General features: G+C 52.6%; 1 protein-coding gene and 1 pseudogene across 2 annotated transcripts in view; one reads left to right on the forward strand and one right to left on the reverse strand.

The window, feature by feature from the left end:
* The window catches only part of LOC146856593 (28S ribosomal RNA), a 3,444-nt pseudogene extending 25 nt beyond the window's left edge, over positions 1-3,419 (forward strand).
* LOC146856590 (volume-regulated anion channel subunit LRRC8A-like) overlaps positions 1-13,594 on the reverse strand; it is a 276,776-nt gene that overhangs the window by 57,335 nt on the left and 205,847 nt on the right. The gene's annotated exons all lie outside the window — the stretch shown is intronic.

Genomic DNA, 13,594 nt, shown 5'->3' on the forward strand with positions numbered 1-13,594 from the left:
CGCTGAATTTAGGCATATTACTAAGGGAAGGAAAAGAAACTAACCAGGATTCCCCCAGTAACGATGAGTGAAGAGGGAAGAGCCCAGTGCCTAATCCCCGCCCAGCGGCAGGCACGGAAAATGTGGGGTACAGAAGACCGACTCCCTGGCGTTGCTCAGGGGATCCAAGCCATTCTGATAGAGGCTCATCCCGCGGACGGTGTTAGGCCGGTAGCGGCCCCCAGCACACCGGGATCGGGTCTTCTTGGAGTTGGGTTGCTTAGGAATGCAGCCCAAAGCAAGTGGTAAACTCCATCTAAGGCTAAATACAGGCACGAGACCGATAGCCAATAAGAGAGCGTTTAAGAGGGCGTGAAACCATCGAGAGGTAAACGGGTGCGGTCCGTGCAGTCCGCCTGGAGGATTCAACACGGCGGGAAGGTTGGTGGCCCGGGAGTTTCGGATCCCCTCCCCGGAACCGGCGCTCTGGCCCTAGCCGGCCCCCGCAGGGCGCATTTCCTAGCTCTGGGTCGGCTGGGAAGGCTTTGAGGTGGCGGGTGGACATCCGCTCCAGCGGAGGGTGTTACAGCCCCCCTGGCAGAAGCTTTGCTGTGTCCGGGGGGCCGAGAGAGATTCAACTGACCCTGCGCCCTCCCCCGGGCACCTGCTCCCAGCCGCCCCTCGGACCGCGCGGGGGCCCCTGCTTCCGGCGCGACTATCGACTGAGCACAGTCCGCCCCGACCGCATCACGCCACCGGGCGGAGAGGCCCACGCCAGTCGTCTGCTGTGATGTCGGTTACCCACCTGACCCGTCTTGAAACATGGACCAAGGAGTCTAACACGTGGGCGAGTCAGAGGGCCGAGCGAAACTCTGTGGCTCAATGAACGTGAGGGCCAGCGCGCGCTGGCTGAGGTTGGATCGCGCCGCACTTCCAGCGGCGGGCGCACCACCGGCCCGTCTCGCCCACTCCGTCGGGAAAGTGGAGCATGAACATATGTTATAGGACCCGAAAGATGGTGAACTATGCCTGGGCAGGGCAAAGCCAGAGGAAATTCTGGTTGAGGTCCGTAGCGGTCCTGACGTTGAAATCAGTCATCCGGCCTGGGTAAAGGGGCAAAAGACTAATCGAACCATCTAGTAGCTGGTTCCCTCCGAAGTTTCCCTCAGGGTAGTTGGCGCTCGGAGCCCCCAGTTTTATCTGGTAAAGCAAATGATTAGAGGTCTTGGGGCCTAAACGATCTCAACCTATTCTCAACCTTTGAATGGGTAAGAAGCCCGGCTCGCTGGCGTGGAGCCAGGCATGGAATGTGAGTGCCTAGTGGGCCACTTTTGGTAAGCAGAACTGGCTTTGCGGGATGTACAGAACACTTGGTTAAGGCACCCGAAAATCATCAGACCCCAGAAAAGGTGTTGGTGGCTGGAGGCCATGGAAGTCGAAATCTGCTAAGGAGTGTGTAACAACTCACCTGCCGAATTAACTAGCCCTGAAAATGGATGGCGCTGGAGCACCGGGCCCATACCCGGCGGTCGCCGGCGCTGAGAGCCGCGGGAGCTAAGGCGCGATGAATAGGAGGACCGCTGCGGTGCGCACGGAAGCCCGGGGCTAGGGCCTGGTTGGAGCCGCTGCAGGCGAAGATCTTGGAGGTGCTAGCAAATATTCAAACGAGAACTTTGACGGTCAAAGTGGAGAAAGGTTCCATGTGAACAGCAGTTGAACATGGGCCAGTCGGTCCTAAGAGATGGGCGAGCGCCGTTCGGAAGGGACGGGCTATGGCCTCCGTTGCCCTCGGCCGATCGAAAGGGAGTCGGGTTCAGATTCTCAAACCCAGAGTAGCGGAGACAGGCGCCCTCACAGTGTCCAGTGTGGTAATGCAAATGGTACCGGAGAAGCTGGGGGGAGCCCCAGGGAGAGTTCTCTGTTTTTTGTGAAGGGCAGGGCACCCTGGAATAGGTTCGCCCTAAAAGAGGGGCCCGTGCTTTGGAAAGCGTCGCGGTTCCGGTGGTGTCCAGTGAGCTCTCGCTGGTCCTTGAAAATCTGGGGGAGATGGTGTAATTCTCGCGCCGGGCCGTGCCCATATCGGCAGCAGGTTTCCATGGTGAACAGCCTCTGGCATGTCGGAACCATGTAGGTAAGGGAAGTCGGCAAGTCAGATCCATAACTTCAGGATAGGGATTGGCTCTAAGGGCTGGGTCTGTCAGGCTGCGGCGCGAAGCGGGGCTGGGCGCGTGCCGCGGCTGAACCAGGAGCCTCCCTCCGGGGCAGCGGCGACTCTGGACGCAAGCAGGCCACTTCTTGTGGATCGCCCAAGCTGCTGTGGTCGCCTCCCCCCGTGCCCCCTTCCCGAGGTTGGCCGGGGTCGGAGTTCTGCCTCGGCCAGCGCTTAGCAGCTGACTTAGAACTGGGGGAATCAGAATGTTTAATTAAAAAAAGCATTGCAAAGGCCCGAGTCAGGTGTTGACGCAATGTGATTTCTGCCCAGTGCTCGGAATGTCAAAGTGAAGAAATTCATTGAAGCACGGGTAAACGGCGGGAGTAACTATGACTCTCTTAAGGTGGCCAAATGCCTCTTCATCTAATTAGTGATGCGCATGAATGGATGAACGAGATTCCCACTTTCCCTATCTGCTATCTAGCGAAACCACAGCCAAGGGAACAGGCTTGGCAGAATCAGCGGGGAAAGAAGGCCCGCTGAGCTTGAATCTAGTCTGGCACTATGAAGAGGCATGAGAGGTGTAGGATAAGTGAGAGGGCAGCCGCCAGTGAAATATCACTACTCATCGTTTTTTCACTTACCTGGTGAGGCGGGGGGCGAGCCCCGTGGAGCTCTCGCTTCTGGCTTAAAGCACCTGGCACCTGCTGGGCATGACCCGCTCCGGGGACAGTGGCAGGTGGGGAGTGTCACTGGGGCGGTACACTTTTCAAACGATAATGCAGGTGTCCCAACGCGAGCACAGGGAGGACAGAAACCTTCCGCGGAGCTGGGTTTAGACCGTCACGAGACAGGTAGTTTTACCCTACTGATGATGTGTTACTGCAATAGTAATCTTGCTCAGTACGAGAGGAAACGCAGGTTCAGACATTTGGTGTATGTGCTTGGCTGAGGAGCCAATGGGGCGCAGCTACCATCTGTGGGATTATGACTGAACGCCTCCAAGTCAGAATCCCCCCTAAACCGTATGATACCGCAGTGCCATGGAGCCTCGGTGGCCTGGGATAGCCGGCATCTCGGGGGGCCGGTGTGTAGAGCCGCTCGCATAGGGACCGTAGCGCGGAAAGAAGGGAGCCACCTCCATCGCCCTTAGTGCACCGCATGTTTGTTGGGCACCCGGTGCTAAATCATTCGTAGACTACCTGATTCTGAGTCTGGGTTTCGTGAGTAGCAGAGCAGCTACCTCGCTGTGATCTATTGAAAGTCATCTTCTGAGGCAAGCTTTTGTCTTTCCGTGCAAGGGTGCCCGTGGATGCCATCCTCCACCACACCCATGGGTGGGTCCTTCTGCCACCAGGTCGGCAGGAGGGACGCGGAGGGGGCGACAAGGGCCTGCAGGAGGCCGCCACCACCACGTGCCCTCCAGCAGGGGCACCCCCCCTGTCCCTGCACCACCGGGGTGCGGGGATGGGGCCACCATCCCTTGCGGGTCAGCAGGGCGACCAGATGGCCTGGGCCAGCCGCCCCCCTTACCCCAGCTCCCAAACAAGTTGAGCAGGGAGGTGAACAGCCCTGGAGATGGAGCCTCCCGATCAGCGGCCTCGGAGCGCCTTGCCATCCTCGCCGCCGTCGGACTGCAAGGGCGACTGGGTCTGGCTGTCTCACGCCATCTGGGCGCTGGGTCTTATCGGGTCATCTGGTGACCTGGCTGCGTGACCAGAAGGCCCTGCGAGGTGGGTGACCAGATGGCCCTGCGGACCGGTTGACCAGTTGGCCCTGCGGGCCGGGTGACCAGATGGCCCTGCGGACTGGGTGACCAGATGGCCGGCCTGCCGGCCAGCCAGGCTGACTCCAACTTTTGGCCTTCCCCAGAATCTGTAAGCCACCACTACGTGGGGGCTTAATAGTCAAGGAAAATGGGCTCGCCCGGCAGGCCGGCGGGGAGAGGACGTGGCCTGGGATTAACCCTCTTGGTTTTAGCCGAGGGACCAGGCGCTGGGGACAGGGGGTACATCAGGGCCCGGGGAGGCTCTCCCCGGGCTGGCTAGGGTTTGGAAGCTGGGACGGGCCCAGTGCTTGAGCTCGGTCTGGCGAGCACCAGACGCGGGAGCCTCCCATCCTGCAAGCCAGCCGAGGGCCCGGGGGCTGGGGACAGAGAGTCCATCGAGCCTGGGGAGGCTCTGCCCGGCCTGGCTAGGGTTCAGAAGCTGGGACGGGCCCGGGGTGCGGGAGCCCCCCATCCTGCAAGCCAGCAGAGGGTCTGGGCGCTGGGGATGGGGGTTCATCGGGGCACAGGGAGGCTCTCCCCGGCCTGACTAGGGTTTGGAGGCTGGGACAGGCCTGGGGCTTGAGCTCCATCCGGCTGGCCCTGGGGTGTGGGAGCCCCCCATCCTGCAAGCCAGCCGAGGGTCCAGGCGCTGGGGAGGGGGGTTCATCGGGGCCCAGGGAGGCTCTCTCCGGCCTGGCTAGGGTTCGGAAGCTGGGACGGGCCCGGGGCTTGAACTCCGCAGGCCTCAGGGTGCAGGAGCGCCCCGTCGTGCAAGCCAGCCGAGGGTCCAGGCCCAGGGGAGAGGGGTCCACCGGGGCCCGGGGAGGCTCTCCCCAGCCTGGCTAGGGTTCAAAAGCTGGGGCTGGGACTGGGACCGGGCCCGGGGCTTGAGCTTCGTCCGGCAGGCCCCAGGGTGCGGGAGCCCCCCGTCCTGCAAGCCAGCTAAGGGTCCGGGCGCTGATGATGGGGGTCCACCGGGGTCTGGAGAGGTTCTCTCCAGCCTGGTGAGGGTTCGGTAGGTGGGATCGGGCCTGGGGCTTGAGCTCCGTCCAGCGGGCCCTAGGGTGTGGGAGCCTCCCATCCTGCAAGCCAGCCGAGGGTCTTGGCGCTTGGGACGGGGGTTCATCGAGGCCCAGGGATACTCTCCCTGGCCTGGCTAGGGTTCGGAAGCTTGGACGGGCCCAGGGCTTGAGCTTCGTCCGGCGGGCCTTGGGGTGCGCGAGCCCCCTGCCCTGCAAGCCAGCCATGGGTCCGGGCGCTGGAGACGGGGGTTCATCGGGGCCTAGGGACGCTCTCCCTGGCCTGGCTCGGGTTTGGAAGCTGGGACCGACCCGGGGCTTGAGCTCCGTCCAGCGGGCCTCGGGTGCGCGAGCCCCCTGTCCTGCAAGCCAGCCAAGGGTCTGGGTGCTGGAGACGGAGGTACAATGGAGCCTGGGGAGGCTCCCCCCGGCTAGGCTAGGGTTCGGAAGCCGGGACCGTGCCCGGGGCTCGAGCTTAGTCCGGGGTGTGGGAGCCCCCCATCCTGCAAGGAGGGTCTGGGTGCTGGGGATGGGGGTCCATCAGGGCCAGGGTAGGCTCACCCGACCTGGCTGGGTTCAGAAGCAGGGACTGGGCCCGGGGACGGGGGTGGCTGGCTAACTCCGCTCCGTTGGCGGACAGAGTTTTCTGCCGACCCCTACTGTAGAGTGATATTGTGCTTTATGAGCCACTGCCAGATTTTATCAGTGTGGCAGATAAAGTTTTCAACCTTTTTCCTCCTTGCTTTAGAAGATAAAACATAGTGGTCGTGTTGTCTGTTCTGACAAGAACTGGGTAATAGTGAATTCTGGTGAGAAAAGCCTGAAGACCTAAAAACACTGCTTTTAGTTCCAAACAATTGATGTGCATCTTCGCTTCTTGCCAGTTCCAGTGACCTTGTATTTCCAGGTCCTGCAGATGTGTACCCCATCCCTGCAAGGATGCATCCATTGTCATTATGTAAAAGGGAGGTTGAGGTTCGAAAAGTAGGCCTGCTGAAAGATTTTTTCCTATTCCCCGCCATGACAAAGCTTTCTTTATTTGTGGAGTGACAAGGAATAGATCTTCGAAAGCGCCTTGAATCTGAATCCATTGTAGGTCGAGAAGTTCCTGAAGTGTACTCATGTGGAGTCGACAGTTTGGAACTAGCGGAATGCAGGATGAGAGCATTCCCAGCATGGACTTGTACATCCTCACTGAAACTGACTCTCTTTTTTGAATCAGAGAACTCAGTTTTAAAATTTTCTGAATGCATTCTTCTGAAGGATATGCCTGTGCCTCGCTTGTATTCAGCACTGCCCCTAAAAACTGTAGAGTTTGTGACCGTATAAGAGAGGATTTTTTCACATTTATTTTTAGACCTAGGGTTACGAATAGCCTGCAGCATGCTCTTAATGAGTTTTGAGTGCAATGATACGTTGGACCTTTTATCAGCCAGTCGTCTAGATAAGGGTAGACCTGCTGTCCTTGTTGTTTCAAATATTCTGCCACTGGCACCATGCACTTCATGAACACTCTTGGTGCTGAACGAAGACCAAAGGGCAACACCTTGAATTGGTAGTGGCACCCCGCCACCTCGAATCTCAGATACCGTCGGTGTTTGACGTAAATTGGAACATGGAAGTATGTATCTAATAGATCTAAAGATGTCATATAGTCTCCTCTGTTCAGCATTAGAAGAATCTTTTCCAGCGATAACATTCTGAAGAGTTGCTTTCTGATATACTTGTTCAAACCTCTTAGATCCATCACCTGCCTCCATTTGGTACTTTGTTTTTTCTTTGTTAGGAAAAAATGTGAGTAGAATCCTCTCCCTCGATGATTTTGAGGAACCTCCTCTCTTATCCCTCCCATTTGTCTGATGTTATTGACAGCCATTGTTGGTAATACTGAGAGGGGTAGCGGTTCTGATGAGGTTTGTTTTATGACAAGGTGGTTGGCGCTGTTGCCTACCACTGTCCTGCGACTTTGCTCTAGCCGATGTCTTTCTTCTGTTCGCCTGTTGATGGTAAGGCGCATTGGTCGATCGAAACTGTTGTTGATTAGGGTATTGTCGATACCTCTGTTGCTGGTAGGGCTGGTACCAATATGATTGAAAAGAAGGCCTTTGCTGGTAATGGCCTCTTGCTCCTCCACCACAAAAGGACTGAAACCTTTGTTGTTGTTGTAGGATTCCCAAAGCACATGCTGTGTCTGTATCGGTTTTAATTCCCTGAAGAGCATCGTCCACATGCTTACCAAATAGATTTTCACCATCGAATGGCATATCAACACCTTTCGCTTGAATCTCCGGATGGAAAGAGGTGGCTTTGAGCCATCCCTGTCTGCGAAGAGCGATAGCCCCTGCAATCTGCCTAAAAGCCACTGATGAGATGTCCATGGCTATATCAATAATTTTAGATGCTGCCCTAGCCCCATCTTGAAGAATTTGTGTCGCCTCCTCCTTCTTATCCTCAGGAAGGTGAGATAGCAAAGGTGCTAAGTCAGACCATATTGGTCTGTCATACCGGCTTACTATGGCTAAAGCATTTGATGCCTTGATGGATGCGGCTGCCATAACCGGAAATTGTTTACCTGTGCCATCTAGTTTTCTACCTTCCTTGTCTGGTGGAGCGGAACATGTAGCGGCTGGGTTTCTAGAGCGCCTCTGAGCTGCTTGCATGACCACTGATTCTGGTCTAGGATGACCAATCAGACATGCCGGAGACGATTCTGAAGCTTTATATTTTTTCTCTATTCTTGGCACAGATGTCGAAATATAAGCTGGATTTCTTGTAATTTTTAGGCCTTCCTCCCATATATAGCTCACCAATGTGATGGTCCAGATTGACTTCCTAGCCGAATCTTTGAAGTCGTATAGGAAACAGTCTGCTTGTTTCACCGAAAGAGGTAGATTGAACCTTTTTGATGCTCGCTCCATTAACTTGTGGAACCCTGCAATATCCTCCGGTGGAGAATTTGCTGGGAGGGTGAAGGTGAAGGAGATGACGGAGCAATATACTGATCCCATTCGTCAACTACAGGCTCTTCCTCCTGTGTCAGCTCTCCTTTTTCTGGTTGTTCTTCCACATCGCTCTCTGATGGCTATTACTGTCGGGGGACACGTCTTCTGTGAGGCTTGCGGTGGTGCTGCATTCTCAGCGGAGGGTGCACTCTGCGTATGACAATAGTCCTTAATCATGTGCCTCAGATCAGTAACCAATGAGATTGACACTGACATAGTATCTTCTCTGGGCATTGTAGGATTATCCTCCTCTTCCTCATACTCATAAGTGTCCTGAAAAGATTCGTACCTCTGTGATCTTGATAGTGGATGATCCTTAAACGAGAAACCTCTTGTAAATATTCAGTTTTGTCTTTATAGTCATCGTCATCCGTGTTTTGACATTCCACCTTAAGCTAAGAGGGACTATGAACAATTGTTACTTACCTGTAAACAGGTGGTTCTCCAGTATTGGTGTCTTTCATAGATTCACATGCTTGAATATTCCCCGTCGTCGGAGTGGGAGTCCCACGGTAAATAATATAGCAATATATATAGCCATAATATACATATATATATACATATACATAAGTAATCCTATAAAAAACAGAGATATAAGTAAGTAATAACATCAAGAATGTCCCTATATGAAATTTCCATAGAGATACATGGAAAGAGAAAAAAGACATTCGTAGTCTATCTCTGTCATTATGTTAGTCAAAACTACGGCCAATCAGGCGCCAGCTCCTCTCTAGAACCTTCTCCTCAGAGCTTCTCACCTCAGATTTTCGTAGCACCAAAGTGACTTTAGAGTGTATGAGGAGAAGAGAGCCTCTGAAGGGAGGAGGGAGGGTCGCATGTGAATCTATGAAAGACACCAATACTGGAGAACCACCTGTTTACAGGTAAGTAACAATTGTTCTTCTCCAGTATTGGGGTGTCTTTCATAGATTCACATGCTTGAATATAGAATAGCTAGCAGTAACAATCATCATTGTTTCCATGATCACAGAGCCTTGAAAATTATAATGCCAATCAATCTTCTCATGCATATGACAGTACTGAATAACTGTAATTGTATAAATGCATCATATGTCAATTATAAATGGAAACAATATGGAGGCGGGAGGAAGAGGCTCACCTTATTTAAAAAGATTGCGTAGCACTGCCTGTCCTACTGCAGCGTTCTCTTCGCTTAAAGTTGCCAAGCAGTAGTGCTTAGTAAACGTGTGTCTGGTTGACCACGTAGCTGCTCTGCAGATGTGTTGCAAAGGTACTCCAGCAAATAAGGCAGTCGATGATGATACTGCCCTAGTGGAGTGCGCTCTCACTGAAGACTGTAGGGGTTTGTTTGCCTTTTGGTGGCAGAAAGCAATAGCTGCCGAAATCCACCGAGCAATGGTCGGCTTCGTAACCTGACGTCCCTTATGACAACGTCCATATGCTATAAAAAGTTGATTGGATTTTCGAAACGAACTTGTCCTACTGATGTAGAATTTTAGGCATCGCTTCACGTCCAAAGAGTGCAATCTTTGCTCTGCAGGTGTCTGAGGGTTGGCAAAGAAGGTCTTTAATATTACTGGCTCATTAATATGAAAATCAGTAGGCACCTTGGGTAGGAATGATGGATTGGTGCGTAACACTACAGCATCCGGTTTGAACTGCAGGAACGGAGGTTTGACGGTAAAAGCATGAATGTCACTGACACGACGTGAAGACGTTAATGCCAGAAGTAGTGCGACCTTCCAAGTTAGATATTTTAGATCGGCCTTGTGAATGGGCTCGAACGGAGGTCTCATCAATTGCGCCAACACAACGTTAAGATGCCACAACGGAGGAGGGCGTCGAATTGGCGGGAATTTCCGAAATAAACCCTTAAAAAATTGGCGGATTATTCTTGAGGAACAAAGGGAATTTGAGCCATCCTGCCGAAAACGGGAAATTGCTGCCAAGAAAACCCGTAGGGTTGCGTGAGACAAACCAGAATTAGCTAGGTGCAAGAAGAAAGGTAGTAATTGGTGCGCCCTGGAGTGTATCGGGTGGACTCCGTTAGCGGTACACCAGTGGCAGAATCTTTTCCATTTGAACTTGTACGTCCTGATTGTAGAGGGTGCTCTTGCTTGGGCCAAAATATCCCTACAATCCTGCGGGATGTCTGGATGGGCGAACTCATGGTGTTCAGGTTCCAGGCCGATAAGCTCAGTGAGGAGGGATTTGGATGACAAATTCTCCCTTCGCTCATCGTGAGCAGATCTGTCCGCTGTTGCAGGAGGATTGGTTGACATTGGGACATCAGAAGCAGTTCTGAGAACCACGGTTGTCGGGGCCAGCGTGGGGCTATTAGAATCAGGTGGCAAGGCTGTCTCTTCATTTTCCAAAGCACCCGAGGTATGAGGGGAATTGGAGGAAAGGCGTACGCAAATAGATTGCACCAGTTTATCAAAAGGGCATTCCCCTGCGAGCCCTTGTGGGGATGCCAGCTTGCATAATTCCGGCATTTCCGGTTCTCCGGCGTAGCAAAAAGATCCAGTTGTGGACGACCCCATATTTGGAATATCCTCTCTAGAGTGGGTTGGTGTAATTCCCACTCGTGGGTCGACGAGGAGGACCTGCTTAGGGAATCCGCTAGGATATTGGCTACTCCTGGTAGATGTACTGCTGTAATCATGATTTGATGACTGAGAGACCAGTCCCAAATTCTTTGAGCTAACCTGGACAGACTTGGGGATTTTGTTCCGCCTTGTTTGTTGACATAGTGCATACAGGTTGTGTTGTCTGTTTGTATTAGCACTGATTCTCCCTGGATCAAGGGCAGAAATGACTTGAGAGCAAGGTAAATTGCCATCAACTCCAACCTGTTGATGTGCCAAGTTCTTTGCTGTGCTGACCATCTTCCTTTTACGGAGAGATCTTCCAAATGTGCACCCCATCCCTCTAATGAGACGTCTGTCGTGATTGTCCTGTCCGGCGGCACCGACAGAAAAGACATGCCTTCTGTGAGGTTGGCTGGATTTGCCCACCATGCGAGCGCCGACCTCATTTGATCTGTGACACGTACCATATCGTGGAACGAACCCGTGACCTGACGCCACTGAACGTCCAGTGCTTCCTGAATAGGACGTGTTCTCAGCCTGCAATGAGGAACTAAGGCAATGGAGGATGACGCCAGCCCCAGAAACGATTTTAACAATCTCACAGAAACGGACTCTTTTGATCTGATTAACACCACCAGCCGTAGTATCTTTTGCAGACGCTCTTGGGAAAGAAACGCTCTTGCTGATACCGTTTCCAGAGTTGCTCCCAGAAAATCCCTTTGTTGAGCAGGATGAGGTTGGGATTTTGCTGCATTTATCGACAGACCTAGTGAGCGAAACACGTTCTGGCACAGAAGTATGTGTTGTTCTAGGTGAGTGCTTGACTGGGATTTTAGGAGAAAATCGTCCAGATATGGAAAAATCTGCACTCCCTGAAGTCGCAGAAACGCTATCACTGGAGCTAGTACCTTCGTGAACACACGAGGGGCCGAGCGCAGACCAAACGGTAACACCTTGAATTGGTAATCGTGTTGACCCACTCGAAAACGCAGGAACCTTCGATGCCTTTGTAATATCGGAATATGAAAATAGGCATCCTGGAGATCTATAGTTGCCATGAAATCTTCCTGCGAGAGTAGACGCAAGATGTCTACTAGCGTCATCATACGAAAGGATTGGCTCTTTAGGTATTTGTTTAGTGCCCTTAAATCGAGGATGGGCCTCCACTCCCCGTTCTTCTTTGTGATCAGAAAGAAACGGGAATAAAAACCCTTTCCCCTTTGCGATACTGGCACCATTTCTACAGCTCCCTTCTGCTGTAGAAGTCGAACTTGATGTAAAAGTTCTTTCATGTGAGCAGGTGGTGGTCCGGAGGGTGGTGTGGAAGGAGGGAATTTGGTGAATTCTAAGGCGTGTCCTTTCTTCACAATGTCCAAAACCCAACGGTCCCTTGTGATGGAGGACCATTGAGAAAAGAACAGAGAGATTCGACCTCCAACCATGCATGTCCGGAAAGAGTCACTGTCTCTTAGATGAGTTTCCTCTGTATGAGGATTTCCCTCTATACGACTTAGAAGCCTGCTGTCGGGAAGATTGCTGTTGCTGGGTATTGGAATATCGGTTGGATCCTTGATTATAGGGTCTGTATTGATTATTACCCCTTCGAAAATTGGAGGAGGAGGATGTGCCGCGTCCGCGTGCACCACGAAAATTCTGCCTTTGAAATTGAAGGTTTCCTAAAGATCTAGCTGTCTCAGTGTCCTTCTTTATGGATTGAAGTGCCTCATCAACATGAGTTCCAAACAACGCTTCGCCGTCATAAGCCATGTTAAGAATCATGGATTGTACTTCCTGACAAAAGGATGTCGATTTTAACCATCCTTGCCTGCGCAGAACAGCCGCTCCGGCAAGCTGACGGAATCCCGTGCAGGCGATGTCTACTGCACAATCAATAATCTCCGTCGATGCTGCTTCTCCTTCTTGAAGCAACTTCATTGCTTCCCCCTTAGAAGGCTCCGGTAACTGTTGCAGTACTTCTGAAATGTCAGCCCATACTTGTCGGTCATAGCGACCCAATATGGCCAAGGCATTAGCTGCTCTTACCACAGTAGAGGCCATTGAAGAGAACTTACGCCCTATGGCATCCATTCGACGTCCGTCACGGTCCGGTGGTGCGGTGACAGTCGACGTCGGATTCTTTGCCTTACGTTGCGCTGCCTGCGTAACGACTGATTCAGGTTTAGCCTGTCCCGTGAGGCATGCTGGGGTTCCTATTGGTGCCTTATATTTTTTCTCTAATCGAGGAACCTGTGCCGGCAAGGTATTCGGTGCTTGCATCAACTTCTTGCCTTCCTCCCAAATAAATTCCACAATAGGAATAGCATGAGTCTGTTTAAACGGCTGACTTTTGAAATCATAGAGGAAACAATCTTCCTCTCTGCGCTCAGTTGTTAGTTTAAAACGTTGCGCCGCCCTCTCCATTAATTGATGGAAATTTGCTATGTCCACTGGAGGTGAATCCCCTGTGACTATCTGAGAGGGGGATGGTGTCTGTACTTGGTAATTGTCCCACTCCGCCATATCCTCATCATCGTCATCCACATCCCCATCATCATCTGGGAGTTCACCCTCTTCTGTTTCTCCCTGCGGAGGCTGATATTGAGGCAACAACCTCTCTGGGACCTGTCTTGGTGGTGCAGACGGCAGCAGAGGTACAGGATTCTCTATTGGTATCGGTGGTATAGTTGGAACCACAGGAGTTGACGGGACCTCAGAACCTTGTGGAGGTAGCGGAAAGCGTTGATTATAGTCATCCAACATGCGTTGGAGATTAGTTATAAGCGACAAAGGAAGAGTCGCCTTTGGCTGTTTCGCAGGCACCTGCTGTATGTACACTGGATCTTCATCCTCACTGCTGTGCTGGCATTTAATTATGAGGTCGGATGGGCTTTGCGCCGTTCCAAAGGACTCCGGCAGACCCTCGGACTCCTGATCAGAATCCGTAGCAAATAAAGGCGATGGAGGCTGCGCCTCTGAAAGCGATGCTGAAGATGCGTGAGGTAGCTGTTCCCTCCTTGACTCTTGGGCAGACGCTACTTTTTTCAACCTTATCCTTATGAAAGAACCTGCCGTTGACTGCTGTATGGTAGACACTGTGGATG

Source organism: Triturus cristatus, chromosome 4_1, assembly GCF_964204655.1.
Source record: "Triturus cristatus chromosome 4_1, aTriCri1.1, whole genome shotgun sequence".
NCBI lineage: Eukaryota > Metazoa > Chordata > Amphibia > Caudata > Salamandridae > Triturus > Triturus cristatus.